The 20,605-nt window shown below is 34.9% G+C and overlaps 1 long non-coding RNA gene across 5 annotated transcripts in view; it reads right to left on the bottom strand.

The window, feature by feature from the left end:
* Window positions 1-20,605, bottom strand: part of LOC140638067 (uncharacterized) — a 181,322-nt gene that overhangs the window by 34,538 nt on the left and 126,179 nt on the right. For 3 of the 5 annotated variants that reach the window (XR_012035243.1, XR_012035245.1, XR_012035244.1), the window contains one exon: window positions 14,164-14,302. This is a non-coding gene — a long non-coding RNA (uncharacterized lncRNA). Of the gene's footprint in view, window positions 1-14,163; window positions 14,303-14,659; window positions 17,011-20,605 lie in introns of those variants that run through there. The other 2 variants (XR_012035246.1, XR_012035247.1) reach the window with 2 other exon arrangements.

The following is a 20,605-nucleotide window of genomic DNA, read 5'->3' as shown; positions in this document are numbered from 1 at the left end:
AGATAAAGTATGCCTTTTTAAGAGTATTTTTAAAATTATTTTATTTATTTATTCATGAGAGACACACACAGAGAGAGGCAGAGACATAGGAAATAAAACTGGAGACGTAGGCACAGGGAGAAGTAGGCTCCTTGCAGGGAGCTCGATATAGGACTTGATCCCAGGACCCCGGGATCATGACCTGAGCTGAAGACAGACGCTTAATAGCTGAGACACCCAGGTGTCCTCAATACCTCTTTTCTATATAACTTTACACTTACCTTCTCCCCAATCTCAGCTGATGATCTAGCTTACTTCATTTTAAAAAGTAGAGTAAAAAAAAAGTCTCATTTTAAAAGTCTGCCTGCAGAAGAATATTCTCCTCGTCCCTCTAATGGATGTTTCTGTCCCTATTCAGACAACTCACAATTTCAAATATGCAGGAGATCCCAATAAAGGAATTTGTACTGATAGGTTCCATTTCCCTGCATCATTAATCTTCCCTCTCTCCTGGATTATTCTCATAACTGCCATAACAGTTCTTGTTTTAAAACAAACTATTAAAAAAAACAAACTAATCAGAACTCAAAACAACAACCTATTATCTCCATATTCTGCTACAATTTCCCCTTCCCAGTTTCCTTTATTCTAGTCATTTATTATAAAAGTTTGTCCGAAGTAATTGAGCTTGTTTCCTCATAATATCATTTTCACCTTAACCCACATCTTATTTGAACAATTATCAGGTTGAGGTCATCAACATCTTCCATCTTCTGAAATACATTGTTCTTCAATATCTCTATGGAGCATGTGGCACTTTTGATCAATCTTTCCTTTTTGATACACTTCCTTCACTTGGATTCTATGATGACACTGTCTCCTAATTATCTTTTCCTTTAGAGTCTTTGTTGTTATTGGCTGTTATTGTCATCCATACATCCTTTCCCTAACCTCTAAAAGGGGCATCCACTAGATCTTTGTCCTCAGTCCTTTTCTCCTCTCTATTTGCACTTTCTTCCTAGATCATCTACTTTAGCCCTCTGGCCATTATATTCCAATTATTTGTAATGACATCAAAATATAAGTGTTTAGATTTCCTCTTCCATGAGCTCCAGCTTTACATACCCAGTGCCAATTTGATAGCTCAAGATTAAAAAACTTAACATGAAAAAAAATTTAAAAAAATAAAAAGCTTAACATGGCACACTTTCCCAATCTCAAAGATCTAATCCTACATTTTCCCCAAACTCAGTGAATTTTCTTTCCATGAAGTTCACTTAAATTCACTCCTTTGTAATCAGTAGGAAGGGAACACATACCAAAAATGTATACTTTGTTGAACCTGAATATTTTTGCCCTTATAATGAATGCTTTGTCGTTTACCTTAGATATATTCAAGATGAATTGCTAAATAGTAGGTAATGCTTACAATAGTCATATAACCAACAAAGGTCCTTTACTTTAATTTTTTACTGAGTAACTTTTATATCTAGTCTATAAAAGCTCTGATGACATATTCTAAACATTAACAAACATAAAGTTTAATAAACATTACACACTTTTTCCCTCAAAAGTCATCAAGGTTGTAAACAAGATGATGTTATAGGAAATGTCTCATTTAAGAAAGAATAACCTGGAAATAGTGTGCTGAATAACTTGTGATAGGAAATACTGGAGAGAGGAACAGATGGTTATAAAGCTATTGAATCCAGAAGTGAGATCACAAAGATTTTTTTCAAAGATGTGGTAATTACTTATCCTTTTGATTGGTTACAAAATCTTTCACTGAATTTCTACTGCCCACATCAGAATGTGCTACTTGATTTTTGCTACCAAGTATATGGCTTGGTATTTGCAAAACAACCACCACCACCACCACCACCACAACAACAACAACAACAACAAACAAAGAAAAGAAAAAAAAGGAATAAAAAGCTCAGAGAAATCAGTTAAGTAAAATATGTTAAACAGATCCTTTTCTAGTAGTAGAGGGCATCAAGCAGAGGGTTAAAGGGGAGTTCAGTGTGTAGGGAATCTAAATGTTTCCCATTTCCTAAATGGAGGTGGTGCTGAAAATCTGCCCTTCAGGGTAAGACCTCACCAGGCTGTGGAAAGCAGAGACTGGGGGCTTAGCAAACACCCTTGTAAATACTCCAAGTATGTCATCCTGAATCCCCAGCAAAATTAGATTACTTGTTTGCAGAACTTGCCTTTTTTCAAGCCAGAATACTGGATCTAATGTCTTTATCTGAAAAACAATTTAGTATGCCATCAGCATTATCTAGCTACATTGCTCAATGGTTACATAATAATGACTAAGCATCCCATATACACAGTTGCATCAGGACTATATAAAGATGGTCTGTCTGTAGGCTTGCATAAGCAGTTATTTACAAGGTCTAGAAGCAACTGATCATGGCATTCTTTGGCAGGGCTTCCGTTAGCTAAGCATTTTAGAAATACACAAACAATTAGAGCACAGTACTAAATTATAGCTCACCAAAGATTGAAAAATATATGTAAGAGATACATATTTTTTTTGTAAAGCAGATATATTCAAAGCATGTTTATTCTCTTAATGTGATGCTATGAGGATTAAAAACATAGGTTATGTTGTATAGTAAGTAGAAGAGAAAATTTTCTCTCTTGAAAGATAGGAAATAGCAATGCAAGTTTTGAGACTAGTGCTGCTTGTTTAGATTTAAACATATTTCATGTCTAATGCATCTGCAAATTTGAATTAGAAACTTTTACTGAACTTTGATTGCATGAGTATAAAACTGATTTATTAATAGATATAAGAATCAATAACTCCTTTCACATAAGAACATATAATATGTTTGAATATCTGAGTGCTATACTTTATGTTTGGAGATCTGTCTCACTGCAGCCATACATCTAGAAAGTATTTCTAAGTGCTGGAATTTGCTTGTTCAATTATGGAATTAGTTGATATTGTGAAAGATGGTAAAAGGAAGAGAATTCTCAGTTGAGAATAATCTAAATTGTTTCTTCTGCATTTTTTATTCAGTGAAATATTTGAAGTACCCAAAACTGTGCAAAATACTTGACTTTTTAAATTTTAATTTCTTAATGGTAAAAATAATTAGTAATAGCCATGGTACCATCAATTTCAATTATGCTTAGTGTTTAATAAATAACTAATAAGAAAAATATATTCCATTTTTCTTGTTAAAATTTCATGAGACTCTTAATCATAGGAGACAAACTGAAGGTGGCTGGACGGGAGGGGCGTGGGGGACAAGGTAACTGGGTGATGAACATTAAGGAGGGCACATGGTGTTATATATAAGACTGAGGAATCACTGACCTCTATCTCTGAAGCTGATAGTATATTATATGTTAATTAACTGAATTTAACTACAGTTAAGATTTTTTTTTTTTTAATTCCTGGGAAGTCTCCATGTTGCACACACAAAAGTCTCCTCTATCTTCTCGCTTTCTTTTTTCCCTCCCTCCCTCCCACCCTTTTTTCCTCCCTCCCTCTCTCTCTCACACACAAATACACACACACACTACAGGAGGAAGCCAGAAATTCTGGCATTCATGTCCTGGCAGACTGAATCAAGGACTGTGATCCCATAGCCAACTCATACATCATGCCAGGTTAGCATTCTATGGGTTTTCTAAATTAGGAAAAAACATACAATCTATCAGCAGATCTAAAGACTGAAAGTTTTAAGCTACAGTATCTCTTTAATGGTAAATCTATTTTTAGTACTATGTTTTTAAATAGAAAAATATATGTTGAATCAATTCAGGTGCCTTTTAATTAACAAAATCTAACAACAATAGTTACTCTACTTTGACATATTGATAGGATAAGTTATATAAAAAGAGTCATTCTATATAATACCTTTACATTTGAAGAGCAAGCTATACTTGAACATGGTGTTTTACTGGTGAGGTATCTTCAAAATTCAGTTTGGTAGTATTTTAGATAACAATATTTTCATCAACCAAATTTGGTCAGTAGTTTTCTGTTTGTGAGTGTATTATCTTGTTTTGATGTTGGCATTATGTCTGCATTATAATCAGCTTCACAAAATTAACATTCTATTATATAGGTAGTAAATGACCACTGGATTATTTGTTCAACCTCTTTCCATTGAACCATTCTCTGACGTTAGATATGGATAGTTATAGCCGTATTTGTTTTAGATTACTTATCTCTGTCCATAACTTTTTGGATCAAGAGTGGTCCATTCAGATTCTCTCAAATGAAAACTTAAAAATGAGATTAAAAACATTAGTTTTACTGGTTTCTCAAAATTAAGAAAAATACATTCAGCAGCTGAGACTTCAGTATTGAGGTAAAAAATACTGGTCTTCACATAGCTGCCTCAGTAAAGATAATATTTTCCAACCTCCACTGTACCAGATGTGACCTTATACTAAATTCTCATCATTGAAATGTTTGTCTTGGTCTTAAGACATTATGTGACCCTGTGCTTCCATGCATCTCAAATTGTTGGAACATAAAAATACCTACAATCCAGCCTGAACTGTCAAAGACAAAATCAAGGGTATATAAAAATTGGAATTTAGAAAGGATCTGGGTCTTTAAATGATTGCCGACTTGTGCTGCTCACTTTGGGACTTTTTTATCCAAAAGAAAAAAAAATTTTTTTCTAAGCTTCTTTACTTTGGGCCTCTTTTTTAAAAAAGCAGCTTAGCCTTTATCCTAAGTAGGCCAAGCATATGAAGTAGTAAATATTATTAGGTAGAAAGAGAGTAGGAAATGAAGTGGACTGAGAAAGACACTGAAAGTGGACTGAGAGAGACATATTATCCAAAGGGATAGTCTAAGGGATAAGTACTAACTTACATTTTTCCTGTTTCTTATGTAATTTTTGATTTGGAACCAAGTATATTCCAATAGAATGGTTTCCCACAGTTAGGCTCTGTAAGTGATAGGAAGTTCCTCTTTTTCATTTAACCTAGATTGAGTTTTCCTTCCACAAATGTCATTACTAACTTAATATTTGATCCAAAGCTTGAGATTGCAAATAACATGCCCCAGAACCATAACCTGGATGGGGAGTAGAGATAATGAAGTTCCCTTTATCCTGGCATGTGAAAGTGGCTCCATATGTACATGAACCAAGTGATTTTTTACTGCCTTTGGCATCCAGATGCTATGTTCTTATAAAATTATACTTTAGGAGACTTAGAAGCCAAATATAATCAAATTGTTTTGATTAGCATTGTACATAATGGGAAAGAATACAATTGAAGTCCAAAGCTCTTTTGGCTGTAAATAGAAAGAAAAGTAGATGGAAGCTCTGAAGTTACTGAGATCTGAATTAATTAGATTGATAATAATTGAAATAATAATGGAAATTTACATGCATGATTCCCGGGAGTCAAGTAACTTATACATATTGTCTTATTTAATTTTTGTGCAAATTCAAACGGGTGGATTCTTTTATCATTCTCATTCCTCTGAGCAAACCTGAGGTCTAGAGTGTTCAGAAATTTGTCCAAAGAAATGGATTTGATTCCATTTCTGCTTTGTGCAACAACCACTACATTTTTAACCACTATACCATATTGGACATTATCAATAGATTAACAATGTGCTTTGCTGAACTGAAGTGGCTCAGTTCTGTCCTTTTACTTGTACCTATGGTGCAGAGTGATTCAGGGCTGAAAACGAGTGAAATCCTGAAAAATGAAATAATAGGACCTAACACACTTTCTGTAACTATGTTTAACTCATAGAGAATGTGGAGATTAATCCACTTTCTATTATTAAAGCACATTCCACTACTTCGGTTTGTGCAAGGCTATTTTGAAATGTCAACACTGGTCCAGCTAGCTAGATCCCTAGACTAAAGTTATTAAGGATCACTAAAAGATAGTTTCAAGTACTATGTGGTTTTTATCCAATTAAAAGCAAACCCAAATATTGGAAGCCACTAAAAAACTAGATGTTATTTTTTAAGTTTTTATTTAAATTCCAATTAGTTAACATACAGTGCAATATTAGTTTTAGGTTAATACAATATAGTGATTCAACACTTCCATACATCACTTGGTACTCATCACCACAAGTGCATTCCTTATCCCCATCATCTATTTCACCTATCCCCTCTCCCTCTTCCACTCCAGTAACCATCAGTTTGATATCTATAGTTGAGAGTCTGTTTCTTGGTTTGTCTCTTTCTCTCTTTTTTCCCCCTTTGCTCACTTGTTTTGTTTCTTAAATTCCACATATGGGTGAAATCATGTGGTATTTGTCTTTCTCTGATTTCGCTTAGCATAATATCACCCACATGATTGCAAATGGAAGAGACTAGATTTTAACACAACTAGGTATTTACACAAAGGATCCAAAAATACTAATTTGAAGGAGCACATGTACCACAATGTTTATAGTAGCATTATCAGCAATAACCAAATTATGGAAAGAGCACAAATGTCCATCAATTGACGAATGGATAAAGAATGGAATACAAAATACAGCCATAAAAAAGAATGAAATCTTGCCATTTACAATGACGAGGATGGAACCAGAATATATTATGTTAAGTTAAATAAGTCAGTCAGAGAAAGACAAATACCATATGATCTTACATGTGGAATTTAAGAAACAAAACAGATGAACATAGGGGGAAGAAAAAAAAAGAGAGAGGAAGTCAAACCATAAGAGAGATTCTTAACTACAGAGAACAGTTTGAGGGGTGATGGAAGGAAGTAAGTGGGGGATGGGTTATATGGATAATGGGCATTAAGGAGGGCACTTGTGATGAGCCCTGGGTGTTGTATGCAAGTGATGATTCACTAAATTCTACTCCTGAAACTAACACTATATGTTAACTAAAATTTAAATTAAAACTTGAAACATAAAAGGAAAATATGTTCTTATCACAAGATGAAAGAATGTAATTCTGTGAGACAATTGATGTTAACTAAACCTACTGTAGTAATCAATATATACTTATATCAAATAGTTGCATTGTGCACCTTGGACTAACACAATATGCCAATATATCTCAATAAAATTGGGAAAACATCTGTTATTGAATATGCACCTTGCTTGATTCACACCAAGAAAACAGAGAATGTTGGTCATTCAGACCATTACTGAGTTAGTTTATGAGTACAAAGGATGTCAGTACTAACTGAAAGCCACCTGCTACAAACCCTTCAGTATTATTGCCCCTTCACAGACATTAGAAGGTCTAGACAAGGGACATTTTTTATCAGTTGTCAAAAATCAAAGCAACCAGATTTGCTGGCCAGCAAAATCATCCCTTCTAAACAAGAGTTGTACCAACACAATGAGGTGCATGAAACTCACTGTCTCCATCACTTATCTCACATATATATCTGTATTTTATACAATTTATATATACATATATCATGCCAAAGTTTAAATAGTCACTTAGATTATAATAGATAAGTGAGTAGTTCACCACGGAGATGATTTTAATTCACATTAAGATAAAAAATAAAAGTTCTAGATACAGGATAGGAATGACAATGTTTGCATGCAGGAAGTTGAATGTATTTTCAGGTAGTCAAGGGACACTTGGCATAATAGAAATAGTGGTTATATAACTATTATACTTACTATTTTTATCATTATTCTGCTAGATCTAATAGTCAATCCTAAACAACATTTTGCTTAGATGATTATTACCCCTCCCTTGGGAAAATATATATGTTATATACATATCTTTTGCTTGACTTTAAGGTCAGCACAGTTCCTTGGTCTTCTTTTTTCCCCCCACTAATCACTTATTTTCAATCTCTCTATTATTTGATACTATTTTGTGCATCCCCTCTATTTTTAACACAACAGGCTTATGGTAAATTACTCAATCCCACAAGCCATAATGAATAGGGAAAAGTCATTGCCAGATCCCAAATCAATCATTCAGTCTTACTCCCAGAAATTTAAAATTAGCTTTGAAATGGTCACTTCCTGCTAGCTGAAACTAAGCTTTACATTTGGGGCCACATTTGCCAGTATGTCTAGTTATAGGCAGAATTTTGAGATAGTCCCAAGACTCCCATTCCCCGATGTGCATGCCTTATATATCTTCCTTCATAAGTGTGAAATGTGTATGAGACTGAGAATATGATGGATTTCTTCTGATAGTCAGATAAAATTATACTGACAAAGGAGGAAAGATTTTGTAGGTGTAACTAAGTTTCCTGATCAATTGACTATGAGGAATCAAAAGAAAGATAATAGGCCTGGCTTAACTGGTCAAGCTTAGTTAGGTATAGATTTAGGGAGTTGGCTGTGAAAGAAGAAATTTGAAGGATAGGAGAGATTTTCCTTCTGGCATTGAATAATACAGCTGCCTTGAAGAAATGAACAGACATTTCTGTAAGATAGAGAGATGGCCAACAGAAACATGAAAAGATGCTCATCACCAATTATCATCAGGGAAATACAAATCAAAACTACAATGAGCCACCACCTTACACCTGTCAGAATGGCTAAAATCAACAACACAATAAATAAAAGCTATTGGTGAGGATATGGAGAAGAGGAACCCTCTTGCTCTGTTGGTGGGGATGCAAACTGGTGCAGCCACTCTGGAAAACCATACAGAGGTCCCTCAAAAAGTTAAAAAAATAGAACTACCCTATAATCCAGCAATCATACTACTCAGCATTTACCTTGAGAATACAAAAATACGAATTCAAGGGCACCTGGGTCGTTCAGTCAGTTAAGCATTTGCCTTTGGCTTAGGTCATGACCCCAGTGTCCTGGGATCAAGCCCTGCACTGGGCTCCCTGCTCAGTGGGGAGACTGCTGCTCCCTCTCCTGATCCCCCTGCGTGTGTTCTCTCCTTCAAATAAATAAAAAAAATATTTTTAAAAATACTAATTCAGAGGCATACATGGACCCCAATATTCATAGCAGCATTATCTGTAAAAGCCAAATTAGAGAAACAGCCCAAGTGTCCACTGACTGATGATTGGATAAAGAAAGGGAGGGATGCCTGGGTGGCTCGGTGGTTGGGCATCTGCCTTTGGCTCAGGGCATGGTCCTGGGGGCCCGGGAGCCTGCTTTTCCCTCTGCCAGTCTCTCAGCCTTTCTCTCTCTGTGTCTCTCATGAATAAATGAATAATTTTTTTTAAAAAAAGGGAATATTATTCAGCCATAAAAATAATAAAATCTTGCCATTTGCAATGACCTGGATGGAGGTAGAGAGTATTATGCTAAGTAAGTCAGAGTAAGACAAATACCATATGATTTCACCCATATGTGTAATTTAAGAAACAAAACAAATGAGCAAAGGGAAATAAAAGAGAGAGAGAGAGAGAGAGAGAGAGAGAGAGAGAGCAGCAAATCAAGAAAAAAACTTGTAGCTATAAAGAACAGACTGATGGTTACTGGGGTGGTAGGAGGTGGACAAGTAGGGCACTTGTGGTGATGAGCACTGGATGATGTATGGAAGTGTTGAATCACTAATACTGTACACCTGGAACTAATATTGCACTGTATGTTAACTAATTGGAATTTAAATAAAAACTTAAAAAAAGAGAAAAAGAAAAATCCAACTGCCTTTATTCTTACAGCCAAAAGGAACCAAATTCTGCAAACAACCAATGAGTGTTGAAGGGCATCCCGAGTTCCAGCTGACATTGTGGTTTCAGTCTGGTGAGACCCTGGCAGAGAACCCAGTTAACTTACTACGTTCAGACTCCTGACCCCTGGATACAGTGAAATAATGAATTAATGTTATTTCAAACCATTAAGTTTCTAGAAATTTGTTATGTAAAATAGAAAATGAACATATTTTTGTAGAAGCACAGACAACAAATAGGATAGGTAGAAAGAATTAAGGGAGGGAGAGAAGAAGAAGGTAAGGAGGGAGAGGGAGAATGTGATCTAAGCTAAAAAACAAACAAACAAAATCAAAATCAAAACCAAACCAAACCAAACCAAAACCCAGATCACCTAAACTCAAGATACTCATAGAAAAACAAATATATGCTTCTTTTTCAGATGACTTTTCAGTTCCTGATTCTAGAATCTCATGAGACCTGCCTATATATATAGTTTTTGGCCATATGATAATTCTGACTAGCTTAAGCACAAACTCCTAAACTAAGCTAGCTCATATGGGTTTTTATTATTTGGAATTGAAAGGTCTTAATTAAGACCTCATAATATTTTTGTTTCATAAAAAAATAAAATAAAATAGAAATAGTCTTTTGCTGGGAATGATGAATCGATGACAGTGCTTCGTAAAGTCTGTGTGTGGATTGAGTATAAGTCAATATTGATTCCTTGAGGGACTCCATTTATTACATGAATTCTCTCCCATGAAGAAGCTGGTTTGGTGCTCTTGAAGGGTTTTTGTTTGTCTGTTTGTTGTTTGGTACCCACTGGCTCTTACCCCATCCCATTCTATCACATTCCTCACATATGACTTTATTACCATTCTAGCAAATGAAAAGGCTAACAAAACCTTTTTCCCTTTCCCATTTGTCTAGTTAAAGTGTTCAAACACAGTGTTGGGTAAATTCATATTTTGTCTCCAAAGGGGACATTAACTATACAAGATGATGCTTGTGCCAAACATACACCCCCTCGGTCTCTACCTTGATAATTACAGAAGTGCTCTACCAGAGACATTTATTACCCTCCCCCTCCAGCTGTGGATGAGTGTGAGTGTTTAGCTTATGCACACAGAAGACTGGAAGTCCCTGAGTTTGATATTTCAATGACAGATGAGTAGTGGTCAATAAATATTTCAGATTTCTTTCTTGGGATAATGCTAAAATACACTCCACAACGTCTCCCAGATTTGCTGGTGGGGTTGAACTTGTATTGCACACCATGGAAATCTGCTAATATTCTATTCTATTCTATTCTATTCTATTCTATTCTATTCTATTCTATTCATGGAAATCTACTCTCTTCTTCTATTCTCCCTAAAAACCTACTTACAACTGGCATTTGAGCCTCTAGGATTTGACCAAAATTACACTTCTATGTTCAATAATTATATCTATATTCCTAGATCAATGGAAACTGGAATTAATGGGGAATAAAGCTTTCCACAAAAGTTGGAGTCCTGGAGGAGGAACAATCAGTGCTGGAGACACTCTCCAAAAGCAGAGGAAAAGAGCAAGAAATCCGGTAGCTTTTCTCTTCTTCCCACTTTCTGGTCTCCTGTGAGAAACTACCATTGGCAGAAAATGCCAAAATGTAGCTCGCAGAGGATTCTGGAAAATGAAGTTTTCTGCATTAGTGAACAGAGCAGAGGAAGCACCAGGAATGTATCTTAGAGCATACAGGCTGTAGCTGCCATGAAAGTTCTGAATTACCTCGTGGATCACTGACTGCATGGAGCATAATTGATCAAAATCTCCAGCTTTTGTGGTCACACTGTATATTGCACAGAGACCACACCTCACACGAATTGCTCCCAAGAAATGACAGCATATTGCAGTGATATTAAGGCAGCACCATACATGGGAGATGGGCAACTCTTCTGATAGTGACTTTGGCTCCTGGGGGTTTTGATAAAACTTTCTTAGAACTGCACCACAGTCTATTTGTTGTTTCCTTCTTGTTCCTTTCTTCCTCAATGGGTAGACTTACACCATTGTCCTACTGGCTTTTCCTACATCCTCAGGCTAACTTTCCATTTTTTTTCTCATGATGTTTCCCATTAAGTATCTTGCATGTCTAATTCCACTTTGTTCTGTGTGCTTCTTAGCAGACTCACACTAACACTCAGGCTTAGATACAAATAAAAAAAAAGACATGCAACAAACCAGAAGAATGTATTTGTAACATAAAATCAAACCAAGGGTGTAAAATGAAAAATAACCCTATGAAAATGAAGGATATAAACAGCAAATTCATAGAAGGTGAAATACAAAATGACCAAAAATGACACAAAATATTAAAATTTTCTAATCCTTAGGGAAATAACTATTTAAAATGAGATGCCATTTTAGTCACAAATGGAAAACATTAATAATAAAAAATAAAAGCAGGTTAGTCACTTTCTTATGTGGCTCATAAGAGTGTTAAATGTCACCATCTCTCTCTCTATAAATTTGTCAATAACTATTATATTAGTTTGCCAGGGCTCCCATAACAAAGTTCCACAGACTGGATGGATAAACAACAGAAGTTTATTTTCTCATGGTTCTGGAGGCTAGAATTCTATGATCAAGATGTAGGCAGGTTTGGTTTCTTCTGAGGCCTCTCTCATTGGCTTGTAGGTGCCTGCCTTCTCACAGTGCATTCACATGGTTGCCCCCAAGTCCATGTGTTGCCTGTATCCTGGTCTCCTTTTCTCATAAAGACACCAGTCATGTTGGATTACATCCTCCCTGACATGACCTCATTTTACTTTAATTATCTGTTTAAAGGTTTAAAGGCTCATCTCCAGATCTAATACATTCTAAGATATTGAGTGTTAGGACACATAAATTTTGTGTGGGATAGAATACAGCTCATAACAATATGAAGTTTATAAATGACATACCTTTTAATTCAGAAACTCCACAGAAAAACATACACTTCATAGTTCCCTTCCTTTGGGAATTTATGCCTAAACTAAACCAGGGCAATCTTCTCTATCCTGTTGTTTCAGTGGGGATCCCCATGCTCTCTTTCACAATTCTGCGACTCAAGTCAGAATAGTCCATCTTCTTACTCACAGTTTATTGTCTTCTACTATCTGGGTATATGACTCAGACTAAGCCTATCAGTGCTGTTACTGGATCTTTCCAAACATTTGCAAAGTTACTCTCTCTTGTTTGGATATTGACTTGGGCAGCTGGATATAATCTTCCACCATATTGAAAGAAATTATCTCAGAATGACACCAAATAACGAAAAATGGAGATCTGGATGGACACATGCTGATGACTAATCCATAAATCTAATAGTTCTTGATATGCACCTTACATTAACCAATAAGTTGTTTTTGTTGTTGAGCTAATTGAATTGCATTTTTGTCATGTAACCAAGAAGTCCTAATACGTACATACATATACTCAGAGTTTTAATCCCCAAAATTTTCTTCAAAATATTTTTAAGCTAAAAAATAGAAAAGTTTAATATTGCAAACATTTAGTAAATTGTGTATTAGCTAGACTGTAGACTGACATGAATCTATATACAATGATGTGCAAAAATGATAATATATTTGTTAAAGCAATTACCAATAAAACTATGATCTTATTTATATTTGTATGAATATATATGTAAGTGTATAAAGTATGAATATAGTGCTTATTATGGCAGAAGGAATAGGATTGGAGTTGGCTTTGAGATGAAACAAGATTTTCACCACTTATTAGTTATGTTTACATTGTTTTTTTTTACTTTTAAGATATACTCTCATAGTACTTTTAAAATGCTACTTTGCACTCCTAAGTTTCTCCAGATCACATTGCCAGATCATATAGTGGGTACATAAGAGATGTTTATAGGTATGTATATTTGAGGTCGGAGTAGGCAGAGTAATGCTCACCAACCCCTATGGCCATTCCCAATTTTGTGAAACCTGGGAATATATTACTTTACATGGCAAATGGTATGCGGATTTGATTGAGGTTAAAGACCTTGAGATGGGAAGATTAGATCGGATTATCCAGATGGTCCTAATCTAATCACACCGGTTCTTAAAAGCAGAGAATCTTTCCCAGCTGCAGAGGACTAGAGAGATGGTGGCATAATTAGGACTCCACCTACCGTTGCTGGATTTGACGAAAAAGGAAAAGGGGCATGAGCCAAGGAATGTGAGTGCTCTATAGAAGCTAAAAAAACCACAAGAAAACATTATTCCCTAACATCTCCAGAAAGGAATGCAGCCCTGCAGCCAGCAGACACTTTAACTTTTGCCAGGTCAGACCAGTGTTGGACCTCTCACCTACAGAACTATAGGATACTATATGGTAAAGTATGGGTCCCCCCTTATCCATGGGGTATACATTCCAAGACCCCCAGTGGATGCCTGAAACTATGGATAGCACCGAACCCTATATATACTACGTTTTTTCCTATACATACATGTCTCCAATAAAGCTTAATTTATAAATTAGACATGGTAAGAGATTAACATCAACAATAAAATAAAACAATTATCATAATTTTCTGTAACAAAATTTATGTAAATGTGGTTTCTCTCTCTCTCTAGAGATATCTTATTGTAAGGTACTCACCTTTCTTCTTGTGATCATGTGAGATGACAAAATGCCTACATGATGAGATGGAGAGGTGAATGATGTAGGCATTGTGACACAGCAGTAGGCTATTGTTGGCTTTCTGCTTCCTTCTATGGTTGACCTTGGAGAACTAAAACTGTGGAAAGCAAAACCACAGATAAGGGGAATTACTATAATAGACGGTGTGGTTAAGCCTCCAACTTTGTGGTTATTTGTTACTGCAGCCATAAAAATTCAATAGCACAGTTTCAAAAATTACTGTCCATTATATTAAAACTGTGGAAGTTATCTTGATACAAGTATCATTTCATTCATTTTGTATTTGTGTGCCTTTTGTGTGTCCAGACACTCCTATGTCTCATTATTATAGAAAATCGATGCTTACAGAAAAAGCAAAATACATTCTGTTTAGTGTGCAGATGAACATAAACACACAATATATGGTAGAAAATATGTGTGCTAGCTTGAATCTTAGAGTAATTAAATAACTCACATACTTGAACTTCAAATTATGGAACATTTCATCAAGAGGGAGTCAAATAGGAAAATGCCCTAGATTTCAAAATGGAACAAGGCCCAGATGGATTCACAGAAAGGTTGCAGTTCTCCTCTGAAAAGTGCAGACACAGATTGTTAACTAGATATAAGGGAATCATTCAAGGGAAACTCAAAAATGCAAAAAATAACAGTTTTAGCCCAATTCTCTTGTGAGTAGGAAATTGTTCTTTAACTAAAGTAACATGAGCATAGGGAAGGGAAGATTAATTTTGCAGCTACATTTATTACGGACATAACATTGGAAAGAACAGAAACAAACCAATGGCAAATTTTATAGCAGTTTGAGATCATACATTTGAAGGATACCTACATATGCCATACCTGTAACAGATAAATTAATTCGATGAAGCAGGTGAGAATGAGTAGCAAAAGATGAAAGATAAGGCTTCATTTTCATGGTGAGAGTGTTTGAGTAAAAGGATATTAAATGTGATCGTAATAATGATAATGAAAATTGCTGTCTAAGTTCTCAGATGTGGCATATTCAGTGTACCAAATACTAAGAAATCACACATCTTAATTATTGCTGTAGTAGGACATATAGTTAATTAGCAAACTAAATATTTAAAATATATTCATGTATAAGCATTGACTCCTGCTATTTTGCTTTAAACTCTATATATAATTGGAATGTATAAAAGAACCTGCCTGTCATTAGTCACCACTATAAGATACATTACTGTTTATATTAATAGTTTCTAATTATTTTTTATTTACTATTTAATTATATATCATAGAGCTTCAGAAATATTTATCACATTACTTGTTAGCCTTTTGAAATTCCAAAAATCAGGGCTTCCTGGGTGGTGCAGTTGGTTAAGCATCTGACTCTTGGTTTTGGCTCAGGTTATGATCTCAGGGCCATTGAGATTTAACCCTGAGTTTGGCTCCACACACTGTGGAAAGTCTGCTTGAAATTCTCTCTCCCTGTCTCTACCCCCCATCCCCACTCTCTCTTTCTCTCTATAAAATAAAAAAATAAATGTTGAAAAAAAGAAATTCCATAAATCAAAGTCCTTGCCTTCACTGAATCCAGATAACTTTTAGCTTTTTTTCCCGTTCCACATATTTTTGTCTTTCTTACTCCTTTTATGCACACAAACGATCTTAACCACTTCCTGTAAAATTGTACTTTTTATTTTCAGAATGTGGTTACCTGCTCTCTTCTCATTGTCCTCCCTCCTTTTGTCTCTTCTTCCTTTCCTTCCCTTCTGCATGTGAGCATCTACTATGTGCTAGAAACTACACTAAGCCTCAAGGATAGAGAGGTGAGTAATAACCCCAGTGAACTAGCATTATTTGCAGGACAAATAAAACCAAAAATTATAATGGAGAGTTGCAAGTATTATAAGAGAAAATATTATGGGAACACAAAGAAGAGACAGAAGATCTATGGCGGTCAGGAAAAGCCTGTGAATGGGGCTGATGCTTGAATTGGGTTTTAATCTACATGACAGTTTATCAGGTGAAAAGAGAAAAATGTGATACAATTTTCTGCTTTTTTGTGTACTTTTGGCATCTAGGTTGTATGGTGTGTGTGTGTGTATTTATTCCAGAACCCTGAAGGAATTAGATACACACAAAGTTTTTAGTTTTTTGGGTTTTTTTGCTTTTGATAACTATGGAACTCACAATTTTGGTACTTTGAATGTAGTGGGGGTAGATAAAGGATTCTAAGAAAATATTCTGACAACTCTTTCCCTTTTTTGCTGTTTTTCTGTTCTGCTTATTGCAGCAGAAGGTGAACTTTGAATGCTAAATTCATAGCTGGCAACTTGTGTTCCTCTAGTTTTGTCTGAAAGTTTGGATTCTGATCTAATACAGTATAATATTTCCAAATAATTATGATAACATTAAGTTATTTAATACATATAAAACACTCAGCATCACGCTCATTTTAGCACCTAATCAGCAATATAATCTATCTTAGATGAAGAAGGTCCACAGCAGAGAGTTAGGAAGAGAGACAGTTTGAACTTTTAGTTTTGCATATAAAACTTCATTGTTTAACTGGTTCTTTAAAAAAGAAAATCTGGTTCTTATATCAACAAAAACTTCTATATTGTGAAAAAATATATATGATTTTTCTCCGTAATGGTATAAAAACTGAAGTCCTCTTTCTAGAAGTTTGGTTCTAAAGAAAAGATGGAAGTTAAGGATCAAAAGTTGGGGTGAGATAATATGTTGATTTAAAATTTTTTTTAAAGATTAAATAAAGAATGTTTGTGGATTAAAGGGAGAAAAAGTCAAGGCTATGAGTCAATAATTAGTAACCAAATAGATCATTGTTTCAGGAAGACCCTGAGGGGACAAGAGGGCATCTGATCAAGGACAAATCTCTCTCTCTCTCTCTTTTTTAAATTTATTTATTCATGAGAGATACAGAGACAGGCAGAGACAGGCAGAGGGAGAAGCAGGCTCCCCACAGGAAGCCTGACACAAGTCTTAATCCTAGGACCTCGGGATCATGACCTGAGCTGAAGGCAGACACTCAATCACTGAGACACCCAGGGGTCCCTAGGACAAATCTCATTAGAAAAGGAATAACCCATGTTCTCATATAGAAAGGACTTAACTTGCTTTCTTTCTTTCTTTTTTTTTTTTTTAACTTGCCTTTTATGGAATTTTTCCTGAAAGACTTCTTGAACTCTTACTGTAGGCAAGATACCTATCTATCTGGGACTTAATTCTGTGTTCAAAAGTTCATTATTGACACAGCCTAATTCTGAAGAGGTACAAAGCTCAAAATACAACTTTTGGTTGCTCCTTCTATCATTTTTGTGAATGATTATGTACTTATGTCACATTTTTAGTTGGGTATATTTGTCCTTTATTTGAAGTTGTATTTTATCACATTTCCTTAGAGATTAAGGATAGATATATCACTTATTTTTGACAATTACTGATTTTTTTTATTCTTGCACATTTTAGTGTTTTTTAAACTCTTTCCAAAATATGTTCAGTTGCCATGAAGAATTACATACAACTTAAGTGAAAATTTGATCAAATTTATGCAAGTGAGTACCTGCTTCTGCTTTATTCTGCATTATTCCCTCTGAGCTATTTGTCTCATGCTAATAATGTGCATCTAATTTGGGGAAGCTTTTAGGCAAAGTTAATTTTATCATTATTGCATTCCAGGTTTTCTGCCTCCCACCTAGGGTCTATGTTATGTTTTATTCTACTTTGAAAGCAACCATTTTTTAAACCGTTAAAGTTGAAATTGTACATAAATTATTTCATTTATCCACCATCTGTGTCTTCTTATCTGTGCATTAATTCTTAATTTTTGATTATCTGTTAACTTAGTCCTGATGGAAATTAGTGAAAAATAAAAATAGAACATCAAGTAAATTCTTTCAACATGATATAAATATTCATAATCATACATGAGGAAATCTAAGAAATTTGAAGACTGGAAAATGCTTAAGTAATATGTGACAACAAATGTATTTTAATGGAAGCAGCCTCTGCAAGACAGAGATTGCCATCTCATGGCCTATAGCTCAAATCCTGCCACAGATGTCATCTGTTTATTTTATATGGTATTTTTAAAACATTTGAGTTATGTGCCAACATTTTGAATTTAAAGTTTACATGTAATTTTTAGTATATGTGCTGCCGAAGCAAGCACTACATGTAATTTTTAAAACTCTAGTTATTCCTATATTTGCAAATAATATACCTGATAAGGGGTTAATATCCAAAATACATACAGACTTATACAACTCAAAAGTAATAAACAACCAACCAAAAAATCCAATTAAAAAATTGGGTAGAGGATCTGAGGACCTGAATAGATGTTTTTCGAAAGAAGACATACATTCTCTCCCTCTCTTTCTAAAAAAAAAAAAAAAAAAAAAAGCTACTGAAGCATTTCAGGCATGACATGATTGTGAGTGACAGTAGAAATGGAAAAAATGGATAAATTTGAAAAAAAAAATCATAAATCATCAGTACTCAGTGGACTGGATATGTAGGATTCATGAGAAAGAAATGAAGAAGGAAATTTTTAGATGATAGGGCTGCTCAATGAGATGGAGAACAGTGGAAGAGGACTGGGTTTATCAAAGTAAAGATCCAGTGTTCAGATTTGTAAATGATGTGTTTGAAGTCTGTTGAAATCCTCGTCTACACAGAGAGGTTTTGGCTGAGATCCCAAAGATAAATGCTGTGGGGTGAAAGGAGAACGAAAAGGCCCAGAGGAGAAGGGTAGCCCAGGGAAAGGAAATAAGAGGGAACAATTAGGAAACTAATATGAAAATCAGAACAATGAGCAAACATAGAAACTAAGAAAAATACATCACTAACAATGGAATTTTCAGAGTGGTGATAGCTTATAAGATGCCATGTAGAATAGAGGATGAAAAGGTTCATTGTATTACAGACATGTAGGTTTGGTCAAGGTGCCTTTTATAATTAAGCTGTAACATGAAACAAACTCCATAATTTATACTATAAGGTCCTAATATTTGTTCTGAATTTATTTTTCAATGAAAAAGTTTTTAGAGATCTTTTATTTATTCATGAGAGGGAGAGAGAGAGAGAGAGAGAGAGAGAGAGGCAGAGACACAGGCAGAGGGAGAAGCAGGCTCCATGCACCGGGAGTCCGATGTGGGATTCGATCCTGGGTCTCCAGGATCACACCCTGGGCTGAAGGTGGCGCTAAACCACTGAGCCACCCGGGCTGCACTCAATAAACAATTTGTAAAAACCCGAATTTACTAAAGTAAATATTTTCAATTTTTATCTGACTTTATTTTATTCATCTTTTGATTTTACATTTGACCTCAGGTTGACAAAATTAAATGAATCATAACCTTCAAAATTAGACTATTGGTTTTTTCTCCACAGAGAATCCCACTATATTTATTTTATTGTTATCTATCATTCTTTACCTCATTTTCCTTATCCCCATGCTACCTATGGTATCTAATGTATGTCTTAAAACCACTTATAAATCTCCTTATTAAAAAATCATCATCATGATCTCATATCTACAAAATTACATTATTGGAACTACAGTTGTCGTTTTTTCTCCTCTTAATATTGGCCTTTGATCCATCTTGAGGTCCATGTTGATGTATGTAGATGTATTTTATTTTTACTGCTGTAAGATGTCTTATTGTTTCTACAGATCACATTTTATTCTCTATTCATTTATTGCCACTTAGATTGTTCTCCTCTCTTTGCTATCACAAAATAAACACACTTGCATATGCACAAACATACACACAGAGTCATGAATATCCTCATATGTGTCTCTTTATTTACTTGGCTTACATTTTGCTAGGCTGTATAAACACTGGGGCATGGAGTTCCTGGCTGGTAAAATATGTATAATTTAAGGTTCATTAAATACTTGCAAAATTATTTCCAGAATGGTTGCATCTATTTTTATAAGCTCCCCTGTGCTAGAGCCTGAAGACCTTTATTATAATTTAGAGAATATTTGTAGGTTTAATCTTCAGAATTTCTCATGGTTTACCTGGTTTAAATCTTTCTTAAGAGATTTCTCAATGGATGTATTTCCACTGATAATGCTCTGGAAAGAGTTATCAGATTTCATACACACAATTCTTCTTATTAAGAATTCTTACAGCTATCTCTTTTATTTATGTATTCTTTAACATAAGTGTTTATCAACTTACTATATTTTAGCTTTCTCATCTCTTTCATCTTAGCATTTTGTGCTCTGTTCAGCACCTCTGATAAAACTGTTTATTACGATGTTATTCTCTGGAAATAGGTGGGAGAAAAGGAGATCATGTGTGTTTATTAAAATGGTGGTGTGTGTGAGGGAGTGGAGATTGGTGGATGTTTTAATTGAAGTATTTCCTTACTTCTTAATCTTTTTTTTTTAATCTTTTTGGTCTTGAGA

Source organism: Canis lupus, chromosome 8, assembly GCF_048164855.1.
Source record: "Canis lupus baileyi chromosome 8, mCanLup2.hap1, whole genome shotgun sequence".
Classification (NCBI taxonomy): Eukaryota; Metazoa; Chordata; class Mammalia; order Carnivora; family Canidae; genus Canis; species Canis lupus.
Note: the sequence above shows the minus strand (reverse complement) of the source record. Positions and strands in the feature narration are given on the sequence as shown.